The sequence below is a fragment of the Lactuca saligna genome, chromosome 4, assembly GCF_052625555.1.
Source record: "Lactuca saligna cultivar CGN05327 chromosome 4, ASM5262555v1, whole genome shotgun sequence".
In the NCBI taxonomy this organism is placed as follows: Eukaryota; Viridiplantae; Streptophyta; class Magnoliopsida; order Asterales; family Asteraceae; genus Lactuca; species Lactuca saligna.
The window spans coordinates 186,614,752-186,633,894 of NC_136420.1; positions in this window are offsets into that span (position 1 = coordinate 186,614,752).

A 19,143-nucleotide genomic window follows, 5' to 3' on the forward strand; every position below is an offset into this window, starting at 1 on the left:
ATCCGCTTACGAAGGGACTGAGTAGGGTTAAGCATTTGCAGCATGCTAGGAGTATTGGGCTGAAGGATGATATTAGCATAGATTAGATAGTATTAGAAACATGTAATAGAAAAATGTAATTAACATTTGATGATTAAATAAAGGAGTTTTATTTATAAGTAATGTTACTGTCTTATGTTAATTGTTTAACTATTGTTTCACTTTGCATGTTTTGACTTCCAGAATAATTGAGTTTATTAAGAATAATCGAATTGTTCAAATAGTCCACAAGCGTTCATATGTTGGAAGTAGATATGAATGAAGATTGTCATGAATAGGTGTGTAGAGTGTCTAAATGGTGTTAGACATAGAAAAAGATTGCTGCAACGTTCATGAGTGCTTATGAAATAGGTTTGAGCATTAGAACAAACCCGCGCTTGCTGGAATCACCTTATGGAATGTGATAGTAAATGGGTGATCGCAAGACGATAATATCATATAGTCTTAAAACCTAGATATATGGTTTGTTATTGGTTAATTGATTGTACATTGATAATGCGAAAACGCATTGGTAACCCGATGTTATAAAACGCATTGTTGTGTGTAGTTGGTTAATGAATAAGTAAATGCATATAAGTCAAAGTTTATCTGTAACTTTTATCCTAAGAAGGAAAAAGTGATATCTCGGCCGCTCGATGATTTGATTTGACTTATGTGTCGGGCCCAGTCAGAACTAAATTGATGTGTTTGATTAAGTTCTATGTCAAATAAATCGGAAATCGAGAAACCAAATGCTGGACTAACTATTCCATAGTATTGTCAGCATGATATCTAACAGAGGACTGTACGATCCCTTATCTAAAGGAAAAGATTGATTAGATCAGAGTTTGACAGCGTCTATGAGAGCTACGACTGCAAATCGGAATGTACCTGCGCATATAGTTACTAGACTTATCCAAGTGGGAGAGTGTTGGAATAGTGTCTAAGGCTGCAACTATATTAGGCAAGTATTTGACCCGATTGTGCATGGTCCTTTTGGGTTGCCTTCACCATAGCAACTTGATAGGATGATTTATTAAGAGAGATTAAATATTATTAGTATATTATGAGAATAATATAAAGAATAATATATTGTTATTTGATTAATATAAGTCATAGAATTAATTGGAATTAATTTGGTGACTTAAAGAGATTAATTAAATAAGAGGGTATAAACTGTCAATTGTTTGATAGTTACACTTTAGAATGTAAATCCTTATGGAAGATAGGTTGGATGATTTCTAGGGCTTAGATAAGCCAAAATCCTCCAAAGGATATCTAAGGTAAGGATATGGATTAACTTAAAGTCTAAGTTATCCAATTAGGGTTTAAGCTGTAACCCTTAAGGAGTCTACAAGTATAAATAGACCCTATGGGATAGAGAATTCGGTACCCATATAAAGTAAAGATACTCTGGCCAAATTCCTCCCCTCTCCTCTCTCCCAAATCATCCTCCTTGCTATTTGGTGTTTGTAAGCCATTAGAGGAGTGACAATTGTGACTCTAGAAGCTCCAAGACAACATGATCAACAAGGAATTCAAAGGTATGATTCTAGATCTGTTTCAATATTGTTATTACACCTAAATAGTCATTAGAAGTCTTGGATTCAAAGCATGTTTGATTAGAAAGCCTAGATCCAAGCATTAGGGTTTTGCATGCGCACATATGAAAGTTCTTATGGCTAAAACCCATCAATTAGTCCCTTCCATTGCGAGACTTTAAGCAAAACCGAATCTCCAACTTCAAAAGTTATCGGTCTTTGCTTGTTGTCAGCATAACTCTTTTGACGATCTTGAGCTGCTAACATTCTTTCCCTAATTATTTTCAACTTCTCAGCAGTTTGATGAACCAACTCGGGTCCCATAAACTACTTTTCCCCAGCCTCAAGGCAACAAGAAGGCGTACGACACTTCTGCCCGTACAAAGCTTGATAAGGTGCCATCTTAATGCTAGAGTGGAAACTATTGTTGTAGGAAAATTCTACCAAAGGTAAATGTTCATCCCAGTTACCTTGGAATTCTAAGGTACATGGTCTTAGCATATCTTCAAGTGTTTGTATTGTTCGTTCGCTTTGACCATCAGTCTGCGGATGGTAAGCTGTACTTAAACACAACTTGGTACCCAATTCCTCTTGTAGACTTTTCCAAAATCTTGAGGTGAAACGACTATCACGATCCAACACAATTGTTAGCGGAACACCATGAAGTCTCACAATTTCCTTCACATAAGAATTTGCAAGCTTCTCCATAGACCATTTTTCCTTGGCTGCTATGAAATGCACGCTCTTGGTGAATCGATCAACGACCACCCAAATCATGTCGTGACCATTCTTTGTTCTGGGCAGTTTAGTGACAAAATCCATAGCAATGTCTTCCCACTTACCCATAGGCACATGCAATGGTTCTAAACTCCCGTACGGTTTCTGAAGTTGTGTCTTGACTCTTGCACAAGTCACACACTCAGCCACATACTTTGCAACGTCAAGCTTCATCGTCGGCCACCAGTAGTAGGGTTTTAGGTCCCTATACATTTTAGTGCTACCGGGATAAATCGAGTACATGGTCTTGTGAGCTTCTTCCATCAGAAGATCTCTGACTCCTCCTATCGTAGGTATCCAAATCCGATCTTGGAACACCTTCAGTCCATGACTGCTTATACCGAACACGAACGTTTTGCCCAAACATTTCTCGTTTTGGTCATTCTAATTAGAAGCTTCCTCTTGAGCTTTCTTTATACTTTCCACAATGGTTGAGACAACTTCATTTCTCAACGATCTTGGCCTTTTTCTTTCAAGATTGACTTTTCGACTGAGAGCATCAACAACAACATTTGCTTTACCAGGGTGGTAAAGTATCTCACAGTTGTAATCTTTAAGTAATTCTAGCCAGCGTCGTTGCCTCATATTCAATTCCTTTTGATTAAAGAGATATTGGAGACTCTTATGATTAGTGAAAAGTCTGCACTTCGCGCCATAGAGGTAATGCCTCCATATTTTCAGAGCGAAAACCACTGCTGCCAACTCCAAATCATGAGTCGGGTAGTTCTTTTCATGCTCTTTCAGCTGTCGAGATGCATACGCGATCACCTTATCTCTTTGGGTCAAAACACAACCTAATCCAACACCAGAAGCATTGCTATAAACAACAAAGTCTTCAACTCCATCGGGTAGAGAAAGTATCGGTGCCTCGCGTAGTTTCTTCTTTATCTTCTCGAACGCTTCTTTATGCTTATCACTGCAAGCATAAGTAACTCCCTTGTGGGTCAAAGCTGTTAATGGACTAGCGATCGAAGAAAAACCTTGGATAAACCTTCGGTAATATCCGGCTAATCCTAAAAAGCTTCGGATCTCTGTGGGACTTTTCGGTTGTTCCCACTTCATCACAACTTCGATCTTCGCTGGATCAACCATTATCCCTTCTTGGTTGACCACATGACCCAAGAATTGGACTTCACGAATCCAAAAATCACATTTGGAGAACTTCGCATACAACTTCTCCTTCTTCAAGACTTCTAAAACTTCTCGCAAGTGTCTGCCATGCTCCTCTTGGATTTTTGAATAAATCAAAATCTCATCTATGAACACTATCACAGATTTATCAAGGAACGGGTTACAAACCATGTTCATTAAATCCATGAATGCTGCTGGAGCATTGGTTAGTCCAAACGACATAACCAAGAACTCATAGTGTCCATATCACGTTCTGAATGCAGTCTTCTCTATATACTGCTCTCTTACTTTCAGCTGATGATATCCTGACCTAAGATCGATCTTCGAGAAATAGCTCGAACCTTGAAGTTGATCGAACAGGTCATCAATCCTCGGCAACGGATATCTATTCTTTATCGTTGCCTTATTCAGCTCTCTATAATCGACGCACATTCTCATACTTCCATCTTTCTTCTTCACGAATAATGTCGGAGCTCCCCAGGGTGATGAACTAGGTCTAATGAAACCTTTATCCAATAACTCCTGAAGTTGCATCATCAGCTCCTTCATCTCCGTCGGTGCTAATCGATAAGGTGCTTTTGCAATTGGCGTTGTTCCGGGTAACAAGTCAATATGGAATTCAACTTGTCGATCAGGCGGCAATCTAGGAAGATCATCGGGAAATACTTCCGGATAATCACATACAACGGGAATATTCTGCATCACCTTGTTTTCCTTCTTAGCATCGATCATGAATGCCAAGTATGATGTACATCCTTTGGTCAAACATTTTCTGGCTTTCATTAGAGAAATGATTCCAGAGTTTACTCTGCGTTTATCTCCATACACCATAAATGATTCCTTTCCAGGCAGGTTTACTTTGACTATCTTCTTTCTGCAAAATATCTCGGCGTCATTGGCGCTAAGCCAATCCATTCCCAATACGATGTCGAAACCATTAAGTTCTATAGGCAATAATTCCTCGTGGAACTTATTCCCATTTAAATAAATTAAGATGTTTTTCATACGATGGCTAACAGGTACAAAATTGCCACTAGCAACTTCAACTAATAAAGCATTATCTAGTCTATCAACAGGAAATGCTAGTTTTCTACCAAATTCATGCGATATAAATGAGTAGTTGGCTCCAGAATCAAATAAAATTTGGGTAGGATAATTGTTAACAATAAAGGTACCTGAAGCGACATCAGCTTCATCCTTAGCAGCTTCCAGTGTCATCTGGAATGCTCTCGCCTTCGCCTTTGGTGGAATGTTGGGTCTAGCTGCTTCCTTCTTTTTCGGATAATCCCTTGAGATGTGCCCCTCCTCACCGCAACCATAGCAAACTTTCTTGGTGAGGGTGCAGTCGTTGGCATAATGCCCTGGCTTTCCACATTTGAAGCATCTGACCACTTCTCCATCACATTTCCCATAATGCTTCTTCTTGCACTTGTCGCACCATTTTGCCTCTACCTTTCCTCCACTTCCTCTCGAACCAGATTTCGAGAATTTACTTTTCTTGCTGGATCCTGAAGATCCCTCGAACTTCCTCTTTTCACTAACATCTATCCTTTCCAGAACCTTTTCCTTCTGTTGGGTCTTCACGTTCTTAGCTGCTAGAACAGTTGTTTTCAGATTAGTTGCCATCTTGACTGTCGGACCAAAGTCGGCAGGCAGTCCATTGGCGAACCTCCCAATCTTGGAGAGTTCTGTTCGCACTAGGTACGGAAATAACTTCATTTTCTCAGTGAATTCCGTAGCATAGTCATCTACACTCATCTTCCCTTTCTTCAAGTTTTGGAACTCATTGTTCAGATCAATCAGATCTATCTCTGAACAATATTGCGCCCTTAGTTGTTCCAAGAACTCCTCCCATGACATTTTCAAAGCTTCTCCTCGTGGCATAGTATCTGCCAACAACTTCCACCAGCTCAAAACTCCAGTCTTCAGTTGCCTAACTGCAAAGACAGTCTTTTGTTTGTTGCTACAGTCGCAACTTTCAAATACCATCTCCATTTCGGAGATCCAATCCATAATTTCAACAGGCTTTCGGCTCCCAGAAAGACTTGGCGGTTTGGCGCCCAAGAAATTCTTGTACATTCGCCCATCGTTGTTGTTTCTCCTTTCCGGATGGTTCCTTCGTTCTTCTTGAGTCCCAATTTGACTCACAATGTGACTATTGTTCCCTTCCTCCGATCGTTCGGGAATCAGTTCAGGTTCCACGTTAGGTATGATAGGTTCGTCCATATTTCCATGCAACATCTGTCGCATTTCCTCCCTTTGTTCGGCTAACATAGCCCGAATCATGGCTTGCACTCCAGCCATGGTGATCTGTTCTGGTGCAGCAACTTCAACAGCTACTTGTTGAATTACAGGCAGTTTATTCCTGTTCTCGTTTGCGTTTCCAACACCGCTTCTTGTTCTCACCATTTTTGATCTATACACCGAATAAGGTGAAATTTAGATCTTTATTCACGATAGACATTCAAATCATCCTTATCACTCCGAAATGATTACATGCTAGTTCTAATATCGTAGACATACGCTTAGAATCCTAAACACATAAACCTTCAGATCCGGTTGGCAACAAACCATAGATCCGAACAAATAATATCATATATGGCAACATATAACATTTAGCACATAAAAGCCTTTTAGGCAACTTTCCTAAAATAAAGTAGTGCTTGTGTCAAAAATTTAACAGACACACCTCACAATCTCCACTTAGCATTGTAAGTTTAAGTTTAGAAACCCTACAAATTCCTAGTTCACTTAAACTTATGCTCTGATACCAACTGTGACATCCCCAAAATCACGGCCAGAAAAGACCGGTTTCATTTATGCTTTTTAAACATTTTCAGAGTATATCCTTTTAATTTTAAAAGAGATGCGGAATTTGTTCCCAAAAACAAAACATGATAACATAGATATTTATCAAAACATTTCGTAAAGAAATATGATTTCATTTCATAATCAAAAGTCGGGATGTCATGTTCCGATACAGATCATAAAGCATAAACGATAGCATTACAAGTCATTCAATAACTATATACATATACAGACTTGTAAACAAAACAACTTGATGATTCTCCCATCTTAAGCTCTTGCGCCACTTCCTGTAATACAAATAAATTGAGTGGGTCAGGCTTGGGAGCCTGGTGAGCATGTAGGGTTTTCAACCCACAATAAATAAATATATTTAATTCAACAATCAACAATAAACCCGATTACCCATTCCCGTTATCCTCAATTTACATCCCTAAAAATAACATCTATTATAAGGAACCTAATTCAGGATTTTCATCGGGACAGATATTACTGCAGAGGGGCTTCCTCAACAATAAGTGTCCTAAAGGCAACCATGTGGGGGATAGAGTACACCAATGAACACGTCGTTCACAACACCTACAGGTAATGAGCCTACTAGTGTTCCACAAGACAGTGTAGATAGTCCGTGGTCGTCATCCATACTCTGCTGAATGACTAGAATAACACCAATAACACCGATGCCTCTCATCTGTTTATTACACACCAATTATCTACCATGTTCTACCCAAAATATTAGTAGATAAAAATATACATTTTTATACATTGTTTAAAAACCTATATATCATGCTTTAATCGACACATATTCCACATAACAGATGAGGCATACACACATAACACTTATTTCATAGAGAATAAATCAGATCTATAAGATTGAAGAGAGTGAATATACACTCACATGTATAACAACAAAACCGGTGTTTCTCCGTAGATCGGGCAGCACTACGGCTTGCAGACGAGGTGTTTCTCCGTAGATCTAGAAGATCTTCACAAAAACCGGCTCCTCACAGGCAACGCTTCGGCTCGGGAATAACGCTCTTCGGGATCCTCGGGGCTTCGGATCTTACTTCAGGGCTCGGGAATATTACCGGGGCTTTGGGGTACAAATGGCACGCAAATCGAGGCAATACTAGAGAGAGGAGAGAGTTTGAACAAGAGAAAATGGTTGATCTTTGTTTCTATTTATAAGCTGGGGGTCTGGGATTACGCTGGGCGTAAATTGGTTACGCTGGGCGTACTCAAATTACGCTCAGCGTAATTTGACCCGTCAAACTTCTAAATTGCGTAACTTTTGCATACGAGCTCCGTTTTCGACGTTCTTTATATCCACGCGTAGGTCAGATCATACTCTACAACTTTAATTCCGACTCCATCGGCTAGTTTTGACTTTTATTTTTATTATTTGTTTTTAGGAGGCCGGGGCAGAAAAACTTCGTTATAAATTCATAACTTCTTCGTCCGACGTCCGTTCTCGCCTAAATTCTCATCGTTTCGCTACTAACAACGAGATCTTCAATTCTCGTTTATATTGTTTCTGCTAAAAACCGCTCGATCTCAAATCGAGTATTCGGGGTGCATACTGCCACGTCGAAACTTCGAAAAATCATAACTTCCTCATACGAAGTCCGATTTGGGCGTTCTTTTTATGCGCGCTCTCGGTTTAACGAACTCTACGAATTTCGTTTAGATTACTAAGGCTAAATATCGCTCTAACGTAAATTTCACTTTTTACGTTTTTCAGCGTTGCTGGTTCTGTCGCTAAACTTCGACAGGTCATAACTTCTTCGTTATAACTCGGATTTCGGCATTCTTTATATATTCGGAAACCTCATTTCAACTACTACAACATTATCCAATGATATCAAGTTTATTTTACATTTAAATTTTGACGCTCATTTTATTCTTAATTAATCATATCACATAATTAAGCAATTAAGCACGAAACACATAATATTCAAATAACACGTTCTTATTATTTCAAATTGGGTTACAAAGGTTAACCTAGACTATTACATTGATAAAAATGGCAAGCCCAGAAACACAGGCGTTACGTCTATAAATATTAAATCATTTTATAAAGGTTAAAGCCTTAGGATAATGCAATTATAAATACTATTCCTAGTTATAAGCTATGATATTATGCCAAAGATTTATGATGCTCGATAGTATAGGAAGAGATAATACCTAGATGTTATGATGACCAAATCCCTAGGATAACATAGTACCTAGGAATTATGCTGGTCAAATATAAGGATATGCACCATGGCTAGTTGCTACTTTGCCCAAATATCCTATTTTTAGATAATTATAATTAGGGTATATATATGAATACTTATATATACAAAATAATTATGAGATCAAAAGTTATAATTATGAAATATAAGATAAAATATTTATATTGAGCTAGTTATAGGAAATCCATAGGAAGGATAAAAGATAAATAATAAATACCTAAGGGTAATGCGTTAGTGAGATGATAATAATCATACAAAGGCCTTGATTAAATTTGGCGTTCCCCTGTATCTATAATCATTAATCTATGGAGAGCTAGAATGATATGTATAGATCTATAGGAGTATTGAAACACCCACCAACGATTGATAGCTACAATCCCAACAAGACAACATTCTTATTATTCACTATTCATTATCCGATGAAGCATCGTGGCGGGGTAAATTATTAGTCCAACAACGTCGATTATGGGGGCTCATAGTAATACACTAAAAAAATTTAAAGATCCCACTACCATTAGGGACACCTTATAATGGTAGATAAAATACATTAGGATTGTTATTTATCCTACAAAAGTAGTAAACTAGGATTAATAAAGTATCCTAAAAGACAATAAGATAGGATCGTTAGAGATCCTACAAAGATAGTAAATTAGGATTAATAAAATATCCTAAAAGACAATGCGATAGGATCGTTAGATTTCCTACAAAGATAGTAACTTAGGATTAATAGTACATCCGTGAAATCAATAAGATAGGATTAACAAATAAAGTGCTGATATAATAAGACATAGGAAACTAGGAATCTAGAATGAAAAGCTTTCTATTTTTTTTTCAAATGTGTTATTATACTTTTACCCCAAAGCCTGTGAACTCACCAACATCAAGTTGACGTTTTCAAAAATCATCTGTGTTCTTAGGATGGAGTCGAAACTAAGTTAGGAAAGGATTATCGGCATGAAGACTTGTAGATATTTTTAAGCCAAATTATAATTGGTGCTATGTGATTAGGAAATCTATGTACCATCACCACTCGACATTTTCTTCCATCAGGCGGGGAGGGTGTGACACTTAAATATCCTCATTTCCTTTCAGATTGGATAATCTTTTATCTTTCTTCCTAATAGATTCTTCTATTAGTTCTGCTAAACTTAGGATATTTTCAAAGTATTAGAATTATGCTTAATCTTATAAACACAAGAATATTTACTAAAGCATCTGTAAGAATATTTACTAAAGCATCTGTTGGATCTGAAGAGTTCATAACAACATGTACAATATCCATTAATCCATCACTTTCCTCACATAAACATGTGAACAATGACTCTTTTATAATTTCTCTAATGAACAAAACTCTCATGCATCATCCAACTCTAATTCTATGACTCCAAGTTTCTGTCCATTTGAAACTTGGTGATGAGACTTCCTTTCACTTGGTCAAATTTAACAACACCACAAGCAGGATATTGTAAGAATCACATCCACAATTAATATTGTTATTATTAGAAACACACTCTTTAATGCGATTTCAAGAAACTATAAAATAAGATAACAAAGTTTCATTTAATTGATAAAAGAAAATTAGAACATGTCCTTACAATGCATAAAAGAAAACTATGTTTCTATACATATTTGAAGAGTAATAGCAAAATATTAAAGCTGTCCTAACTCCTTAGTAGAGCTCAAACTTTTGACTATTAAACCATGGAACAAAAGTCCATTTCTCACAATCATATTTAGCTTGCTTTTCTCAAGCTCCCTTCTTTCTTTTAGATCCTATAATATCATTAAAAATGTGATCATCACATCATGTATTAAGAGTATATGAATAAGAAAAACATAGTTAGATAACGGATGTACCCAAAGTTGAGTCACACGACTTGATTTTACTATCTCTAGGATCTTTCAAGTATTTTGGGAAACTTTGTTTCTAATGTCCCTTCAAATGGAAATAAAACAAATGGACTCATTGGGGTCAACACATAGGATGATCTCAGAATGAACCTTTCTCTTTACCATACGATCAAACTATTTGACCTTGATCGATCCTTTTCCATTGGGAAGAGAAACCTTCTCTTGATTACCATTGCCAACATCCAATGATTTATTAGGACTAAATCCTTTAAGCATTTCTACTTATACATATATCAACATCTCAGTCACACCAGTTAGGGTCACATCAAGATTCCTCATATGAGAGTTTTCAACAAAATGACCGTATGGATTAGGAATCAAGATAAGAACCAAATCATAGTCTTGATCCTTTGGAAATTTGATACTCATTCTTCCCTATTTGTTAACGTATGATTTCATTTTTAGAACATGCATACACATAAAATTTCCATCTTTGTTTTTACATGCCAATATGGCTTGAGTAGTTTCATATCTTTCAACTTGATGAAAATATGATGTTGGGAGAGTCAGAGCAGGAGAAGGTGAAGAGTTGAAGAAACTTGATGTCTAGTTCCACCATTACATAAGGAAGGGAAGACAATTTCACCTTTACTTGAATGTGGAAGACCATCTCAAGAAGATTGAGGAAACCCAATTCCATAAGAACGAGGAAGACCATTTCTATCTTCTTCGTTGAAAGCACAATGTTGTATAGGAACACACTAATTCACATGTATAACTAAATGGTATAAGGGGGTATTTCTAACGTGGGCGATACTAGTAACACTGATAGTTTCTGAATTCACTCCATCCTTTTTTTTTCTGGGATTATTACGTTGTCGCGAACCAATTGTCCTTCTTCATTCTCATGACTAAAGTCAGTACGACTTATGTTGCAAATTTATCTTAGTCAAACTTGATTCATTATGACCAATAAGGTCTAACATGCATTTTCTTAGTCATCAACAAAATGATGGTAATGAAGGAAAAAACGTGAAACAATTTAATCGTGTTAGCCATACTACCTACCTAACTACCAGTGCCTTAGCAACTTTGTGACTCTTCTTGATCCAAGTGTGAGTCATGTGCTTCGAGTAGTATAGGCCTCTACTACCTTTCACATCAACTCATACTTGTCCCAAACTTTGTCTGGTAGTTCAAAGTCTCTTTCAATACTACACACGATGAATGTTAAATGCACATACAGATACATACACACACACACACATATATATATATATATATATATATATATATATATGTGTGTGTGTGTATATATATATATGTATATATATATATATATATATATATATATATATATATATATATATAGGTTGTCCTAGACTCCACTAGGGCCTTGCATCTTTACAATATTCATTTCCACTTCCTATAATATCCTTATAATATTCATTTCCACTTCACCCTACTATTAGCCGAGGAAGAACTTCCACCAATATTAACTAATTATAAAATGAATACGATTACATGCCTCTAAAATCAAACATTCAGTCAACTAAAATATCCATCACTATAATAGTTACACTTATATGTACCGCCTCGATACCCAGGTATTGTTCTAAACAGTATTTCTTGGGTTAAGCCCTACTCGATGAGTTGGTTACCCTACTCGTCGAGTAGCAGCGGGGTGGGATCGCGTGTTAAGTGACCTACTCAACGAGTCCATATTGGGACTCGATGAGTAGGAGCTGGCAGATGAAACCCTAAATCCAGGGGTTTGTACCCTTATTTAAAGGGACCTTAGCCTCCCTTGGACCTCTTTACAGTTCTAAAAGAGTCCTTGAGAGCCCTGATTCGTGTGTGTGTGCCTTGTGTGTTTTTGAAGCTTGAAAAGAGGATCTTTAGAAGGAGAAGACTTGAAGGTGAAGGAGATTGGAGCATTAGAGTGTGGGAATCAACACTCATCTCCGAAATCATCTTCCAGAGGTACCCAAATCGCTGTCTTTCTTGTAGATCTCTTATATTAGTTGAGTTTTAGGGTTTTTCTTGGAATATCAAGTTGGTATGATGAGCTATGGGCTAGATCTAAAGTTGTAACTTCAGATCTGGACCTTCTTCGAATTCTAGAAGCATAAAGTTACAATTTTGATCATGATTGAGGTCCCTCTTAAGCATGAAGCCCAATTAGGAACTTAGATTTGGCATTGGAGCCTTTAAAGCCATGAATACACGTAAAATTTGCAACTTTACATGATAACCATGCCCTAGAAGCTTGGATATGTGAGTTGGAGCTGCTGCATGGCTCAAAGTAAGTCTGTATGGAAAAAGGACTGAATAGACTCGGCGAGTCACAAGGTTGACTCGGTGAGTCACATGAAGATGGCTGTGAACTCGATGAGTTGGATGAACAACTCGGCGAGTCCGATGAAGATTGCCATAAACCCGACGAGTTGAAGAACAACTCGGCGAGTCGGATGAGTTTTCTCCAGGATATGTATGTGTGTGTATCCGTCGAGTTGCAAGGAGGAAACTCAATGGGTGGCCTTAAAGTTTGTTCGAGAATCGAAGGAACTCGACGAGTCACCCCGATAACTCGGCGAGTTGGAAAGTGCTTCAAGGAACTCGGTGAGTAGCCGAGGGTACTCGGCGAGTTAAGGTCAACATGGACTGTTGACCTTGACTAAGGACTTTGACCTTGACCAGGGGTTGACTAGTGGGTTATGGAGTACCTTATAAGGTTAAGGACTTATAAGTATGTTGTACTATGATAATAGGTGGTGGAGCCTGTGTCAAGTGATCCAAGAGTTGGAGTTTACCTTTCGAGTCGACATATGCGAGGTGAGTTATCCTTACTATATCAATAGGTTCTAGGGCACCAAGGCAGGCCCTTTAGTTGTTATTGTTATGATATGCTACATGTGGTTACGATCTGTTAGATCGGAGTCAGGGTAGACACTATGTTATGCTCTTATGATCTGTAGGGATTGGTATGTTAGTGACCTGCTAGGTCGGTACTCTAGTTATAGGATAATTCTTTGATTGGATATCAATGAGATAGATATGTTTGACGTTTGTATATGTCAGTATATGATAGTTATGCGCACATGGTTATTTGCTTGTTGGTTGGGTTGAGGCGGTTATGCTTTGTGCTGAAGGCCAACATACCATATGAGCGGTCCAGGGAGACTGTAGGCCCATGTGGCAGACCAGTCATGCCGAAGGCGCAGGATAGATCCAGACATACTATAGGTCCAGTAGGGCGGTCCAGTCAGGCCGATGGCCCAGTATGCATGTTGATCGATTGATTATTAATGATATGGTATTGTCAGTGTGGTATTGGTATTTTGGGGGTAGGTCACTAAGCCCCCTGGCTTACAGTTTTCAGTTTATTGTTTCAGGTACTTCAGGAGATCATGGAAAGGTGAAGGCGTGACTGTACCACTCCTCATCCTTATGTTATGATTTTTGGGACACTTTGATGGAAAAGATTTGAAACCATTTTGTAAACAATGCTATTTGGTTTTTATTTATGATTGACAAAGTTTAAATTTGGCGTACAATTTTTGGTTGTTAGAAGTTGGTATCAGAGCCTTGGTTTGAGCGAATTGGAGGAACACTCGTGTGAGTTTGGTGTCAAATAAAGGAGATTTTCGGTAAGTAAGTTTTTAAATGGTTTCCAAAATAAAGGACGGAGGATGCAGATGGTACGATCAGACGGAGCCTGTAAGTAAACCCCAAAATACCATACAATTATTTGATATTCTGATATGTTAGAACAGCATGCTAGTGCTAGAATAGGGATCTCCCGGAATCGCATGATAGATTTGCCTGATTATATGATGGCTATTAGCCCAGGGTTTCTTGTATGTGGAATTGACATCATAACTGTAGATGTTTAGTGTATGCATCACGGCTGTGCATAATAAAGACTTTATAGCCTGAGAATGTTGATTCGGCCTTCAGGTAGGATTGGATATTCGAAAGTGTATTGGGTCCAGCGTTATGTGCAGCTAGCATACACTAGCGCTGCAGGGGATGATGGAAGTTTCATGGATGTATGAGTCATGAGAAGTGGTGAGACTAGATGTGAGATAGTTGATATTCCTCTAGAAGTGAGGGTTGGGCACATTTCTATGTTGATGATATTTTTAAGTCGTTGTGGTGATACTTGAGACAAATATGGGTAGGTGTGGAAGGTAGTATGGAACGTACTACTGAAAGCACAGGACCCATATGCATAGTAAGGAAATCACAACCCCTAGGGTTTTTGGGTTTTGGTCTCCTACATTATGTTATTTATCTGATGACTTGTATATATATTTCGGTATGGTGGTGACGAGACGTGTTGCTTCAGGATCCGGATCAGGATCGGGGTCAGGAGACGGAGGGTTGGAGGTGCCGGTAGCACCTGAGCCCGTGGTTGAGGTTGGGACCGATAGTTGGATGCAAGGATCTGGGAGATGATGCATGAGGAGATTGCTGATGCGTTCCGAGAATAGCTACCAAAGATATTTGGGTCGATTAATACCGCGATGATGGAGTACTTTGATGAGCAATATGCGGCTCTAGCAGAGACAGCTGCCATTGCAGCCACTTCAGCTGTAATTGTGGCAGGGGTTGGAGGAGGAGCCGACAGGGCTTTCTAGTATCGAGACTTCGATAATACGAAGCCCCCGACATTTGACGGTACACAGGATGCGATATGGGCTATGTGGTAGTTGTATGACGTGGAGGGATATTTCTTCACGTGTTCATGTCCTGCTGACCAGAAGGTCAGGTGTGCTCTGAACTTGATTAGGCTCGGGGCAGAGGACTGGTGGAGATTGACGACAGGTTCATATTATGAATATCAGCGGGCTACTATTACTTGGGAGCAGTTCCAGGATATGTTTCACACCCGCTACGTTTCGCGAGTGGAACGGGAGCGAATTGCTTAGGAGATTTTTGACATTGAGATAGGATGGGGAGTCTGTGATGGAGGTCACCTAGATGTTCACTGAGAGGGCTATGTTTTCCTGGAGTTTGCATCAGAGGAGTCTCAGATGACTCGTTATCTGAGTATGCTCAAGATGGATATACGACAGTTTTTGGCTACACAATGTTGTGATATCCTCCTGGACCTTCAGGAAGCCGCGAGGCGTCATGAGTTGGAGATAGAGCTGCAGCTGAAGGAGCAGCGTCAGGCACTGACACAGTCTCAACTGACGCATAAGCGGTCTAAGACCGCTGATACATGGTTTGGGAGCTATCAGCGCCGCACTTGTGGAAAGTGTGGCAAGGCTCATTCGTGGGGTTTGTCAAGCAGGAGGTGGGTGCCACAAATGTGGCAATGAGGGGAACTATGCCAGGGATTGCCGTCAGTCTGCCCCTCCAGTAGATATGAGGATTTGTTACCAGTGTCATCAGGATGGTCATGTGAAGACTAACTATTCGCAGCTCGCCGCCAAGCTGGCACAGGGTTCCGCGCCAGCTACTATGTGGAATTGAGATGGGAGGCCAGTCAAGGTGGAGCCTCTGAAGGCTCAAGGTTGCCTCTTCCATCTCACGGCCGAGGAGGACAAGGCAGCACCGGATGTGGTTGCTGATATGTTTCTATTCTCTGTCCCAGTTATTGTATTTGTGTTATGCTTATTGATTGTACCTGTGATTAGGTACATTTTTAGTGAATTGTTTGCCTACTTTGGTATTATTTGACTAGGGGGCGAGTCGGTCTTTTGTATCTTAGACCTTCTATAGAGGGTTTAGTGTGCCAATAGATGATCTTGAGTGTCCGTTGCGAGTTTTGATCACCAACGAGCACGGGGTTTCTGCTTCTTCGGTCTACCGGGGATGCGAATTGGAGATTTTCGGGGTGTCCTTCCCGATAGATTTGATTCCTATCCCCATGGGGGAAGTGTGCGTGATTGTAGGGTTGGATTGGCTTAGCCGTTTTGGCACCATGAGCGATTGTGAGGGACAGCTGGTGGTGGTTCAAACCCCAGGTGGGGGAGAACTTGTAGTATATAGTGAGGGCACCAGGTTAGGATCAAGGTTTTGTTCGGCAGCCAGGGCTCGAAAGTATATTCAGCACGGGTGTGCCAGTTTCTGAGGTCCCGGTGGTGAGGGAGTTTGCTGATGTGTTTCCGGAGGAGTTACTCGGAGTGCCTCCGGAGAGGCAGTTTGAGTTTAGGATTGTCCTAGTGCTAGGGTTGGCCCCTATCGCCAAGGTGCCGTACCGAGTGGCACCGCCTGAGATGCAGGTGCTATCATCTCAGTTGCAGGAGCTACTGTGTAAACAGTTTATTTGTCCTAGTAGTTCACCCTGGGGAGCACCGATCCTTTTTGTCAGGAAGAAGGATGGTTCGCACAGGATGTGCATTGACTATAGGGAGCTGAACAAATTAACCGGTGAAGAACCGTTATCCACTCTTGAGGATGGATGATCTTATTGATCAGCTGCAGGGTGCATCTTGGTTTTCCAAGATTGACTTGAGATCAAGATATCACTAGGTAAGGGTGAGGGAGGAATACATGGAGAAGATCACATTTCGGACTCGTTATGGTCATTATGAGTTCGTGGTGATGCCATTTGGGCTCACCAACGTACCGACAATGTTCATGGATCTGATGAACCGAGTCGGCAGAACGATTCTTGATCGCTCGGTCAATGTGTTTATAGATGATATCTTGGTGTATTCCAAGACCCGAGAGCATCATGAGGAGCATCTCAGGGAGCTGCTGGAGATTCTACGCCGAGAATGACTGTATGCCAAGTTCTCGAAGTGTGAGTTTTGGTTGCGAGAGGTTTAGTTTCTCGGACATATCGTTAACCTGGAAGGGATTTTGGTCGATCCGGCCAAGGTGGAGGCAGTTATGTAGTGGGAGACTCCAAAATCTCCCTCAGACATTAGGAGTTTCCTGGGTTTAGCAGGGTATTATCAGTGATTCATTCGTGATTTCTCCAAGATTGCTGTATCCCTCACTCGTCTAACGAGGAAGGGGGTAGATTTCCGGTGGGGCCCTGAGCAGTAAAGGACATTTGAGACCCTGCAGTGATGTTTATGTGAGGCGCCGGTATTGACACTCCCCGAGGGAGTTGAGGATTTTGTAGTGTTTTGGTGATGCGTCCATCACAGGTTTGGGGGCAGTCCTCATATAAAAGGGATGAGTGATAGCTTATGCATCAAGGCAGTTGAAGCTGCAAGAGACGAGATACCCCACACATGATATTGAGTTGGGAGCGGTGGTCTTCGCACTTAAGATTTGAAGGCACTATCTGTACGGGGTCCGTTGTACTATATACACGGTTCACAAGAGTTTGAGACATATCATGGATCAGCCGAACCTGAACATGAGGCAACACAGGTGGCTGGATTTGGTCAAGGAATATGATTGTGAGATCCTTTACCATCCTGGTAAAGCGAACGTGGTTGCGGATGCTCTGAGCCGCAAGTCAGCTGGGTCCTCTACCCCAGCCAAGTTGAGGATAGCGGTCGATTCCCTGTTGGTGGGTTTTGTCAGAGATGCTCAGATTGTGGGTATGAGGCCGGAGAACGGGAAGTTGGAAAGGATTAAGGGAGAAAGCACCCGGTTTGTTCAGGATAGTCGCAGATTGTTGACCTGTTACCATCGGGTTTGGGTTCAGATGTCCGGAGGGGTCTGACAGATAATGATGGAGGAGGCTCATAAGTCTCAATTTTCTATTCACCCGGGAGCCACCAAGATGTACCGTGATTTGAGTTCAAGTTATTGGTGGCCTGGTAAATAGCGAGATATCGCGTGGTTTGTCGAGAGGTGCTTGACCTGTAGGATGGTCAAGGCCGAGCATTAGAGGCCGCTTGGTAAGCTGCAGCCTCTGGAGATTCCCATGTGGAATTGGGAACGGATCGCGATGGATTTCATCACGAAGTTGACGAAGATGGAAAAGGGGTTGGATGATCGGTCATCGTGGATCGATTGACCAAGAGTGCCCATTTCATAGCCATATGGGAGGGTTTGTCGACTGAAAAGTTGGTCGACCTGTACATTCGCGAGATTGTCTCTCGCCATGGGGCTCCAGTTTCCATTGTTTCCGATCGGGATGTCAGGTTTACCTATCGTTTTTGGTAGAAGTTCCACGAGGAACTAGGTACGAGACTTCATTTTAGTACAACGTTCCATCCGCAGACTGATAGGAAGAGTGAGCGGACCATTAAGACCCTCGAGGATATGTTGAGGGTGTGCGTCATTGATTTCAGTGGGAGTTGGGATTCCCACCTACAGCTTGCAGAGTTCGCCTACAATAACAACTATCATTCCAGTATTGGCGCCTTGCCTTTCAAGCTGTTGTATGGGAAGAAGTGTAGGACCCCAATCTGTTGGGGCGAGGTTGGGCACAGGGTAATGGGCCGGACAGAGGTTGTTCTGCAAACTACCGAGATGATACAACGGATTAGACAGCGACTGCAGACCGCTCAGAGTCGTCAGAAAAGTTATGCCGACCGATGCCGATCTGAGCTGGAATTTTAGGTGGGAGACATGGTTCTCCTGAAGGTCTCACCCTAGACGGGTGTGATCCACTTCAAGAAGAGGGGAAAATTGGGTCCCCGTTACATTGGGCTTTTCAGGATTATTGCCAGGGTTGGCAGGGTGGCTTATAGAGTAGAGCTTCCGGAGGAGCTTAGCAGGATCCATAACACATTTAACTTTTCGCATTGCGAAAATGTATTATGGACTAGGAGACAGTGGTATCGTTGGATGATATTCAGGTCGATGAGTGCTTGAACTATGTGGAAAGGCCTGTGGCTATCTTTAAAAGGAAGAAGAGGATT